Source organism: Phascolarctos cinereus, unplaced genomic scaffold (genome assembly GCF_003287225.1).
Source record: "Phascolarctos cinereus isolate Bilbo 61053 unplaced genomic scaffold, phaCin_HiC Scaffold_5;HRSCAF=322, whole genome shotgun sequence".
NCBI classification, from domain to species: Eukaryota; Metazoa; Chordata; class Mammalia; order Diprotodontia; family Phascolarctidae; genus Phascolarctos; species Phascolarctos cinereus.
In genome coordinates this window covers 165695496-165708405 of record NW_027555958.1, presented here as the reverse complement: position 1 = coordinate 165708405, position 12910 = coordinate 165695496, and positions in this window count along the sequence as shown.

Sequence of the window (12910 nt, the reverse complement as noted above, 5' to 3'; positions counted from 1 at the left end):
AGGGATTGAATTAAATAGGTTTTGAGGTCTCTTCCAGCTCTATACCTAAAGTGTTATTGTAATAGGAGTGTGAAGAGTGACTAGCATAGTGGGATTTGTAGTTCACAGAGACAAATCATCCCTCTTAGCTCTGAGAGTGATTTGTGCTTTCATGACCACTGAATCAGAAGATATACTTGAGTCACACAAAAGGTTCATGAACTCTATGAGACAACAGACCAATAGGATGAATTGAGAATGCATGAGCTGAGCAGGAGGTACAGTATAGATTTTAACAGGGGTTCAGAACCTGCGGCCATGGGGCCACATGTGGCCCTTTAGGTCCTCAAGTGTGGCCCTTTGACTGAATCCAAACTTCACAGAGCAAATCCCTTTTTTTTGGGGGGGGGAATTTGTTCTGTGAAGTTTGATTCAGTCAAAGGGCCACATTTTTGGACCTAGAGGGCCACAGGTTCCTCACCCCTGGTATAGGGTTTGGAACCTTGTCCAGAACTTCATCTGAGTTGGAAAGCAGCAGGGCTACAGGGGCAATGGAATACAGACAGAAAAGAAAGCTAAGCTACACCAGAGTTGGGAAAAAGTAACGTGGATTGTCAGGTCCTTGTAGGTATTTTAGAACAGAGAACTTGCACTTAATCTGTTGATTATAATTGCTTATTTAAGGTATAAAAATCTATACTTCCACCAAATTCCCCTCTCCATCTCTGTCTGGTAGTTGGTGCTGTTTTATGTTCTTGCTTCTTTTAAACAAAAATTTCCTATATCTTGATTTCACTTTATATATAAAGAAGCCCAAACTTGTTGATGAAATCTTATATTATATATTTAATCAATGTCAATAAAAAGGAATAGAGAAAAAATAAGGATCAGTTAAATACATAAAATTTAAATTAGTACGAAGAACAAAATGTCAGACAGAATATTTAGAATATTTCCCTTATTAGGGGCTCTAAGCTATTTTGATTATAATAATAATTTTTCTTCTTGTGAAAACACCATAGAATTTCAGGGAAAGGGACTATGTGGACCTGAGAACAATTATATTTCCCCTTGGCTAAAAGTGAGCTAATTTCTATAATAGGATATGTCTGATTAAAACTCCAAAGTGAGAGAATAGGGAAACAACTAGGAGAGGGTGATGCTTGAAAATGTCATACCCTAAACCACCTGTTAGGGAGGGGAAAACAAAGCCTAGGAGCATTCAGCTCCACCAAATTTCAGGAGGAAATGGAGAGTAGAAAATACTGAGAACTAGCCAGCTAACACTATCCTCCATAGAAACATCAGATATATCTCACATTCATCTTCCAGTTCAATGATTGTGGTTGTCCAAATTGCTTGCAGGACTTAGAGGGAATACTTGTTTCTCTGAACAGTATTCCAGAAGACTAGTGAATCCTTCAACCTTTATTATACTATAATCCTATAAATATAGGAGATGATTCCCTATTTAATCAGAATTTCTGAGAAATCTGGAAAGCAGAAATCGGGCTTTTTTTTTTTTTTAGAAATTAGGCTTTTAACAACATCTTACATGAAATACTGAAGCTAGCTTAAGATGAATTTAAGACCTGTATATTAAGAATAATAACATGAAAAAATAGAAGAGAACAACATTTTATAATTTTTTCTTAGCTACATCAAGGAGGAAACTCCTCAGCCAAATGGAATAGAAATGACCACATAAATGAAAATAGATAATTTTCATTGCATAAGATTGAAAAGTTTTCTACAAATGAAATTAACACAATTCAGATGAGGGGAGTAGTTGACCAGAAAAAATCCTTTTATTAAGTATTATTGGCAAATGTTAGCTATTTAAGACATAACAGGAGCTAAAACAAGCTTATAGGATGAAACGCCATTTCCTAGAGTATAAGCGGTCAAATGGTGTAAAGTTCCTCCAAAGAAGACTAGGAAACTCTTAACAGCTATATGAAATATTGCTAAATCACTAATAAGAGAAATACAAATCAAAACAACTCTGAGTTTCACCTCCTATCCAGAAAACTGGCAAGCATGATAAAAGATAGGAACAATCAATATTAGGAGGGTTGTATAAAAAAAAACATATTAATATGTTATTGGTGCAACTAAGTAATGATCTAATTTTTCTGGAAAGTGATTAGGAATTATACTTTTTAAATTTACCCAAAGATACTACTTCTAGGCATAGAATATCAAAGAATGTCAATAAAAAAAAGAAAAATCCATTATACATCCAAATATTATAGAATTGTTTTAAAGCAGCAAAAATCTGGAAATGTAGAAACTAGTGATTGTGTATTGGATGAATAAGTTATAATATATACATTTATTATAATATTACTGTGCTGAAAAATAATGAATATGGTGAACTCAGAGAAGCATAAGGAAACTTCTATGAATTGATCTGAAATGAAATAAGCTGAATCAGAAAATGTATAATATTCAAATTAATTATAGTCAACATAAATGGAAAATGCTGACAAACAGCAAAACAATGAAACTAAAGATTGTAAAATAATGACCAAGGTAAGACCCCACAAAACAGATATGTAAGTTAACACTTCTAACTTTTCAGTGATGAGGTATTATGGATATTGTGGGTGTGAAACACAGAATATAAGGTGTTGGCTAGGATTTCTTTAATTTTTTTTAGCTGTTTTATCTTCTTTTTTATAAGGGACAGTTTTCTAGGTAGGTGTGGGCATATGTTTTTAAATGTGGATAATATAAAAATAAAAAAGGAAAAAATGAATTGAAGGTATTTAAATACAATAGGACTGAAGGAATAGAAAGGTCTTTAGAAAGCAGTAATATTGAATTTGGAAAGAAAATTATAGATCTTCCAGGAAAGAATAATAGTCATGTAAATGATAATTTGAATACTAGATTTCAAATCACAGAGAAAAATTCTCCAAGTATATTGTGGATTAGAGTCAAATGATGAGTTCAAATATTGACTCTGCCATCTACTAGCTTTGTGATCTTGGTCAAGTTACTTAAACTTTTTGGGTTCTAATTTCCTCAGTAGAAAGATGAGGAGGTGAGAAGAGTTCTTGAATAGCCTTCCCTCCTCTTAGATTATGATTCTATGATACCAAGAACAGATCAAAAATATCTACAGCTCAAACAAGAATAAGAACTCCTTCCACTATGTACAATTTCAGTTCACTGAGAAACAAAATAGGCAAAATTCAAAACTGTAACTCAAACAACAAACTATGATGGTGGGTGGAGCTTTTCATGTTCTTAGGAGTATTAATCTGAATATTTCAGGGTTTCATGTCTTTCTAAGAAATCAGATATAAATTGAATTTAACATTCCCCAAAGTGAAGAATTTCAATTGGTAGTTACAAAATATCATGTGGAAAAGGTGAGCCTAAGCATGAAATAAAAGAATTTGGCCTCATGCAAAGGGTAAGAATTATTTATTCCTTTAAAATAATTTAGAGGTGAATATTCAATAGTCAAAATGACCAAACAGAAAAAAGTTAAATACTTTCAATCACCAATAAAAGGTTAAGAAATGAATTGTATGTTGTTTTGTGAGTACTATTAGAGAAAGTTATGAATGGTAGGTGAGGGAGCTATTTGTGTCTTTGATTTTCTTTAAAAAAAATGCTTTGCACATGATCTGAGAGATATCGAGAAGGCAAAGAACACACCAATGGCTTGAAGAATATAAGGAGTACAACATACCAAGGCAAAAATCACCAGGAGAGTAGAAGGAAAAGGTGAATTAATATTTCAGAGAAATGAATTTCATTTCCTCTTCAGTAAATCATATAATAGATGGTAGATAATATTTTAAAAAAAGCTCTTTTTGAGTAAGGAAAAGAGAGATTGGGGCAGATTTGGCCAGGAAAAGACTGGTTGAGACTTAAGAGGTAGAGAAGAGGCTTTCAATTTCTCTCCATGCATAAAATGATGGAAGGCTAAAAATAGAACATGAAAAGTTAGATAATGGAGGGAATGGGTATTACATAGCACTGTTTTTCTACACTTGTTTATAAGATTTTTAATGCCCTAATACATTGTAAATTTCTGTGATAGTGTTATATACAGCTGAGAAAAAGGTATACTCCTCTCTATTCCCATCCATTGTTTTACCCCAAAGGTCTATCATATTTAACTTTTCCAAAATTCTATTCATGCCATTAACTTCTTTCTTATTTTATAGTTATCTAGTTCTGAGAGAGGAAACAAAATTAAGTTATTTTTATTTAGAAACAGACAACATCCTTGTCATCATTACCTAGATTGTTCAAGGAAAAGAAACAGTAAATCAGATTGCCAAAATAAAATATGAAGTAGATGAATTCACAACAGAGAAGAAATGAATATAATTTTCAGTAACTATAATACACAAATAATATATAAGCAAGCCTGAGAATTCACAGGAAGTAAAGAAGTATCTACAAAAATACAGCAATTAATATCAACAAAAAAGAAATAAGAGTACAGATAACCTGAAATTCTGAAAAATAAATTAAATAAGAAATAAATCATTTGCTAAGGGATTTAGGGTATGGACTTGAACACCAATTCTATTAAACATTTAAAGTCAGACCCTGGAGAAAGAGTGAAGAAATTAATTGAGGCAAATAATATCTTGTAAAGTAGTGGGATCAAAAACACATTTCCCCAAATCTTTGCCATTTCATTGTTACAAAAAAAAAAAACAAACAACAAACAACACAAAAAAGAAGCCACAAGAGATATCATTCAAAATAACTACAGAATCCATAAAATATATAGAATTTAACCTACAAAGCAAAAAAAAAAAGTTTAAATGTACAACTAAAAATCTCTTTACAAAAATAATAGTGAGACCATGGGAAAACTATAATGAGTAGATTATTTAATTGGATAAATGAATTTCAGAGTTCTGGGTCATGGAAGGGGAAAACTTATAAGTGGGGTCAAGATCTAAGATATGACCAGCCTTGTGTGTAGACAAGATGGTATGGAAAAGTAGATAATGGGAATTGAATATATTTGAGATATTTCATGTTTGTCTTTATGTGCCCAGCACCTACCATTAATTTGGAATAGTCAGATTTTTAGAAAAGGTTTTACATGGTGAACCAGTTATATACAATACTACCATATGATTGAATGAACAATATAGAGAATCCAAGAGGCAAGAATAGAAAGGGAAATCCTAATAAAAATAATTAGAAAATACATAAATATTTGGTAATCAACTTACCTAAGCACTTTAATTCTTTTTTAGATTCAATTACAATTTATTCCTTAAAGAAATACAGAACAAATTAAATAGTTGAAAAAATATTCAGTATTCTTGGCTGGGTCATTCCAGTATAATAAAAATAACGATACTTATAATTTATAGTTAACAAGTAATTTACAATCAAAAGAGAAAATTGGATATCATTTAAATGATCAAAGGGATGCTTTATAAAATTTGATTAAATAATAACAGAATTTATTTGTAGGAGCAAAGGATCTACAATGTCAAGGTAAATATAAAAAAAAGTAGTTATGAAGGGGAGATAGCACTTCCAGATCTCAAACTGTATCATAAATAGAAGTCATAAAAACCATTTTATATTGGTTAGAAATAGATAAGTAGATCAATGGCATAGAATCAGAAATAGTGGAACTCAATAACTAAATGTTCTATAAACCTCAAAATTTAAATTACATAGAAAAAAACTCTTTATTTGATAAGAGCTGCTGGGTAAAAAGGAAGCATTCTGGATGACCTTCATGGCAGGAATGCTCTCCCTCCTCATTTCTGTCCTAGCTTCCCTAGTTTCCTTGAAGTGCCTGTTAAAATTTCACCTTCAACATGAAGTTTTTCCCATTCTTTCTTAATTTAGGTAGGTTCCTTCTGATATTTCCAATTTTATACTGTATATATCTTGTTTGTACATAGATGTTTGCATATTGTCTTTCCAATTAGACTGTTAGCTTCTTCATGCAGTCTGTCTTTTACCTTTTTTTTGTATCCCCAATGCTTGGTACAGTGCCAGCTAAGCACATATTAATGTTATTATTACCATTAATAATAATTATTATGTATCACTTACATAGCACTTTTCAGGTTGCAGAGTACTGTACCACCATCTTATTTTCTCTTCACAACAACCCATGAAGAAATGATCTATTACTGTCCTTGTCTTACAGATGAGGAAACTGTGGCAGGTAGAATTTAAGTGATTTGTCCAGGTTTACACAGCTATTAAGTATCTGAGACACGCTATCCACTGCACTACCTTGATATTTTATAGTCAATAATATACCTCTATTACAGTTTATATCAACGTAATTTCTGCTGTCCACTTTTCTCTTTTGATTGTAAATTACTTGTTAAAATAGTTCAACCTTAAGTTGTTTATACCATGTATCGTTCCTCGCTATTAGACTTTCTTTTTTTATTTAATAGCTCTGATCTTAGCTCTGATGAGTCAATGACTGGCTGTAAATAGACAACTCATTTAGCAATAATACCTACATCAATAACAAGTCATTTATTGTATAGTAAAATAGAATCTACTTCAATCTTTATGATATTATTTGATGTTTACCAAAACAGTGCTGACAAATTATTATTTTTTTTTTGGTGAGGCAATTGGGGTTAAGTGACTTGCCCAGGGTCACACAGCTAGTAAGTGTTATGTGTCTGAGGCTGGATTTGAACTGAGGTCCTCCTGATTCTAGGGCCAGTGCTCTATCCACTGCCACCTGGCTGCCCCTGACCAATTATTTTCTCAAAATATAAAGGTGTGATATCTTTAGCTTCACTCATTTCTTTTTCCTGAATAATGCTTTCACATTTCTTTCTTCCCATCCTTACTTATACCTTTTTAGGTGTTCCCTTTCCCCATTAAAATGTGATCTCCTTGAGAGTAAGGACTATCTTGTTTGCTTATATTTGTATCCCTAGCAATTAGTCTTGTGCCTAGCATATAGTAGCACTTAATTCTCATTCTCTCTTTCTGTCTCTCTGATATTTATCTATATGTTTATAATTCAACCTTGTACTGAATTCATATATATTATTAGTGGGATCTCATTAAGTTTTTTTTTAATATGCCCACTAAATTAGTAGATGAGGGACATGTGTCAGATATTAATTTACACACACACATACATACACATGCACACACAGTTATTTCCAGATGCCTGTGGAATTATGCAGAATTTTGGCTAGATTTAACAAAGCTGGTTTTAGCTAGATTTTGATGAAGAATCTTATGCTATTCTTGTGAAAATGATGAAGATATGGGTTAGATAATACAATCAGGTAGATTTAGGACTGTCTGGATGATTGAACTCAAAATTTCAATGTCCAAAAGGCAGGAGACAGTGGAGTATCTCAACAAATTGTGCTTGTTCCTTGCTATTTATAAATTGTGTTTATCAGTTACTTAAAGAAAGTGGATGACAACGTGCATCCCAAAGGATCTTAACAGGTTAGAGTACTGGCTTTAATCTAAAAAGGTGAAGTTCAGTGTTAATGAAATTTGTACTTCAGTACAAAAAAAAAATCAACATCGCAATTATACTATGAGAGAGATCTTCATAGACAGAAGTTTTCTGAAAAAAAAAGATCTGGGGGTTTTTAATGGACTGCAAGCTCAATATAAATCAATGACACGTGAGAGTCAGCAAAACTAATGTAATCTTGGGATATTATAATAGTGGCTCAACTTCCAGAAACAGGCAGTTGATAGCCATACTATACTTTGCTGTTCTCAGTTCTCATTAGTAGTATCGTATTCAGTTCTTGATACCACGTCAGGAATAACATTGATAAAATGGAGAGTGTCCACAGGAAGGCAACTAGAATAGTAAGAGCTTTTTGTCTATAGCACATAAAGGCCATTTGAAGAATATTAAGACTATATTTGGAGGTGTATGCCTATGAAGAAGACCTCATATCTGTCTTCTTGTACTTGAAGGATTGTCACGTGAAGGTAGGAATTAGACTTGTTTTATTTGGCCCCAGAAGGCAGAACCAGGAGCAATGAGGAGGTTGTTGCAAAGAGAAAAGTTTACGATTTCTGGTAAGGATAAACTTCCTAAGAATTGAATGTGTTTCAAAGTGGAATGGGCTGCCTAGAAAAGGTGTGGTTCCCATTTCTTACAGGTCTTCACAGAGGCTGGATGACCATTCGTTGCATTTGTTGGAATGGAGATTCTTTTTGTGACGGATTTCAGATTAGATAGCTGAGGTTACTTCTAACTCTGAAATTCTGTGATTCTGTGAAATTCTTAGAATTTCTATACTACATAATCCTTCGCAAGTCATGTTGGTAGTAAGCTATAACTATTAGAGGTTTTTTTTTCAAATACTTATCTTTTGTAATTATTTACCATATGATAACCAAATAACCCCCAAATATTTTTTTCTTATTTCCCTTGGCATATGAAAGTACTTTCTTTGCCAGTTCCTTTCTTATATTTTCCAAGAAGAGCCTATGAGCCATTCTTTAATTTAATTGAAATATTTTTTTCTGGAATTCATTTATAGTAAGTATATCAAGGTTAATATGAATTGGCTCCCCAGAAATATGTTGAATCATTGTTTCCTGGATAAGAACTCCACATTTAAATTTTCAATTGTCAAATTAAAGTTTATTAATGGTCTAATATTGGTTTGATTCTTAGCACCATTTCCTTTCTCTCTTCTCTGATACCATCACTGCAGAAGAGGAAGAGGCAGCAGAAGATGAAGGGGCATTTAAAATTTGTATTTGCTTCGTGATTTATCATAGCAAAAAAAAATTATTTGGTGCCCAGCTTCTTTTAAGCATCAAATTGTTAATTGTGTTAAAGGCAAAGAACACGAAATATACATTTTGACCTTGGCCTCCTTGCCGTTACATGAACATGATACTCTATTTCTCAGCTCTGGGAATTTTCTTTGGCTTTCCCTCATGCTTGGAATGTTCTCCTTTCTCTGCTCTGACTACTAACCTCTCTGGATTTCTTTAGCCTCCAACTAAAATCCCACATTCTGCAGGAAGTTTTCTCCAATTCCTCTAAATTCTAGTACCTCCCCTCTGTTAATTATTTCCTATTTGTCTTGTATATAGCTTACTTTATGTTTTTTTGCTTTGTATATTTGTATATACTTGTGTGTTGTCTTCTCTATTAGATTGTAAGTTCCTTGAGGGCAGGGACTATCTTTTGCCCCTTTTTGTATCCCCAGAGTTTAGCACAGTGCCTTGCATATAGTAGGCCCTAAATAAATGTTGATTGATTGATACAAGATGTGAATGAAAAACCATCCACAATGTGAAGAATTCACTCCTTTTTTTTTAACCTTTATGCTTCTTCCTGATTCAGTGATATCTTTACCATTTGCCAGTGTTTTCTACCATAGAACTGCTAGAGTAAAAAACAAAATAAGCAGTACTTATGTAGGGAACTCCTTGGAAAGAAATTTCCTCTACTAATGTAGATTGGCCTGTACTCTGTTATTTATATTCTTAGAGAATTGCCTGGGGTCACAAAAAATTTAAGGGTTTGAGAACAGTTGCTGTTTCATTTTTTGTTTTTATATTCCCATGCCTGGTAAGTGCTGAATGTATGCTCATGGATTGATTGACTAACTGATTGATTGAAGGGACTTGCTCAGGGTCATGTAAAAGTATGTGTCAAAGGCAGAACTTGAAAACAGTCTTCCTGATTACCCACGTCTGGCTCTCCATTCACTATAGCGCATTGCCTCTCATTATATCTTCCATTAATAGCCTCTCCCTATCCCCAAATATAGATCTGTTCACAAGGTGCCCAAGTGATTCTTCACCTTTACTTTAGCTCTGTGAATTTCAAGAGAGAGACCTTAGATCTTTCAGCTTAGAATGGATTCATTTTCAGAAATAAAAAGATGTAAAGAGTTCTTAAAGGGCCTTACAAAATTCCTGTGAAATTATGTAGAGTTGTGCATAAAGGGTGGAGGAAATAAAATATAAATGCCGTTCCTCTTTAATTTTTTGATAGGCCATATTCTAAAGCAAACAACTGTACCCTGGCTGACTTTTATGGATGATGAACCATTTTCCTCTGTCTTTTGCCAACTTCTGTGGTAGGAAGAGAAACGTAAAGCTATAAGAGAGGATCTGAAGCTGCTATTAAAATGGAAATATTCAAAGCATGCAGGAATCTGTAAGTGTCTGTTCCAGGGACATATTAATGCATTTGAAAGGATATTAAAGCTTAACATAGAGGGAGAAAAAGTCCTAGTAGCAAAATGTAAAACTGCTTAACAGAATTACACCTGGAACTTTGTGTATTAGGTCTCAAATACTCTTCTCGTTCACAAAAAAGCACTGTGTTGTCTTGTGAGCTTTTGGTGTCTTTGACAGATTTTTTTTCTTTTTCTTTTTTTCCTGTGAATGGGAGGAGGTTCTTTTTGTATGTTTTGTAGGCAAAAGCCTCAGCTCAAGAAAAGTGTGTGTGTGTGTGTGTGTGTGTGTGTGTGTGCGTGTGTATTTCGTGAGGGGGTTATGCTTACACTAGCTAATAAGCATGTACAGGAAGCTTTTTCTGTGGAGATAATATTATGGTATAGAGAAGGTAGATTTAAAAATAAAAATAAGGTACTTGCCCTTAGGATATTTTCATCCAGTTATTTTGGATGATGATGATGATGATGATGATGAAGAAGAAGAAGATGATAATGGTAAGTTTGATAGTTACTAGATCTGTGATTTCATTGATGTTGGGAACTTCCCAGTGAGAAAATGCTTTCTACCAAAATAATCGCTTTCACTGAAATAGAGCCCTGTGTGATTAAATGACTTGCACAGGGTCATGTAGCCAGTATGTGTCAGAGGTGGGACTTGAACCCAGTTATTTTTAGATTTGAAGCCAGCTCTCTATCCAATAAGCCTTGATGTCTCTATAGATGATAATGATGCGAACATCTTTAAAGTTTTTTGTCAAGTCTATTAGTCATACGGGACTCTTTGTGACCCTATTTGGGATTTTCTCGGCAAAGGTATGGGAGTAGTTTGCTATTTCCTACTCCAGCTCATTTTACATATAAGGAAACTGTGGCAAACGGGGTTAAGTGACTTACCTAGGGTCATATAGCTAGTAAGTGTATATATAGTGCTTTAAGGTTTGTAAAGCGTTTTGCAAATATTATCTCATTTTATTCTCACAAAACCCTGGGAGGTAGAAGTTATTATCATTCCCATTTTACAGATGAGAAAACTAATACATTGGTTGAATCACTTGCCCATTGCAGGCATTCCCATTTAACAGATTGAGGAGATTGAGACAGAGAGCTTAGGTAAGTTACACAAGGTCACGTAGCTAGTAAATGTCTGAGACAGGATTTGAGCCATTTCTTCTTTATACTAAGTCCAATGTTGTATCTGTGGTATCATTATTCCTGTTTATTAACTAATAAGGTATGAATTTCATGGGATCATAGATGTAGAGCTGCAACAGAACTCAGAATATATCTAATGTGGACCCCACCCTCCCATTTTACAGATGAGGAAACTAAAACCAAATCACAATTAATGTATCAGAAGTGGCATTTTAACCCCGGTCTTCCTGTCTTCTAGTACAATGCTCTATCTATTATTTTAAAGTGTCTCTCTCATAACAATACTAACACTTTTTAGTGTTTCAAATGCTTTATGTCTCCTGCTGATTTGAGTTTTACAGCAGTGCTCTAAGTTAAGTAATATAGATATTACCCCCATTTCACTGGTGAGAAAGAAGCTAAGATCTTTATCCAAAGTCAGAGTTGTAATTTAAATGAGGTCCTTATTCCAAATTCAGTGCTGTTTCTACCACACCACAGTTCACACATATAAAGGAACTGAAGAATAGTTAGAAAGCAATATGCCAATGACTGCAGCATGTTATTATACAGATTAAGTACACAAGTGTTTAAAAAAACACAGGATAAAGAACAGTCTGAGTGAGAGTAAATTTAATCAGAAAAGGCTTTCTGGAGAATTAGAAAGATAAGGATAGACAGCATGGATTATGGAAGAAATTCCAGGTATGGGTGACATAAACAGAGCATCCTTTTAAACTACGAGGACTTTGTGTCAAGTTGAACTATTATGTTTGGGTAGTTAATAATACTAATAACTTTATATCATTTTCTGTAAATGTAGTATAATGAGAAAATGACTTAGATTTGAGTTGGGAGATTTGAGTTCCATTTTTGTCTTCCATATTACATAGCTGTATGATTCTTGGGAAAATCTCTGAACTTCAGTTTCCTCATCTGTAAAATAAGGATGATAATATGTATAGTATACTCCATAAGGTTTATTGTGAGGAAAGTGCTTTGTAAATTTTAGATTGTCAACAGTCAACATCATATTGGCTGAGTTCATGCAGATGTTGCCATGAAAAACATTCATTTCACTCCTGTGTCTTAGTTGTTTCATACTCTCCACGGAATGATGTGTACCAGTCAGTCTTTACTGTTGTTCAGTGAGGTTATCTACTTATTCTCAAAGTATTTCTTTGGGTTTTTAACTGGTTATTCATATGCTCTAAGAATACACACAGACACAGACACACACATACACATATAATCAAAAGTCTTCCCCATTCTGGCATGTGTTAGCTCTTTTCGTTACTTGTTTAGTTACTTTATTAGGGTAATGAGTCCTATAGTTTATGAATGATATTAGGGCTTTTGTGAGGATACTTTCTAAGTTTGTTTTGGTACAATATCAAATTCCAAAAGTTGGCAGTAAGACTGGCACTGCTCAGATGTTAACTGGTTTAAGCATGTTCTTCCCATTCAAGTTTAGTTTCAGGATGCCAGGGAATCTATTAATACATTCAACTATTGCCTTATTTGTGATGTCTTTACGTTCAATTTGTCTTGCCTAGAGGAGGTCAAGGGATTGCATACATTGCCTTCATCCATTGGTTCAATATGACCCCTGGATTTATTTAGAGCTT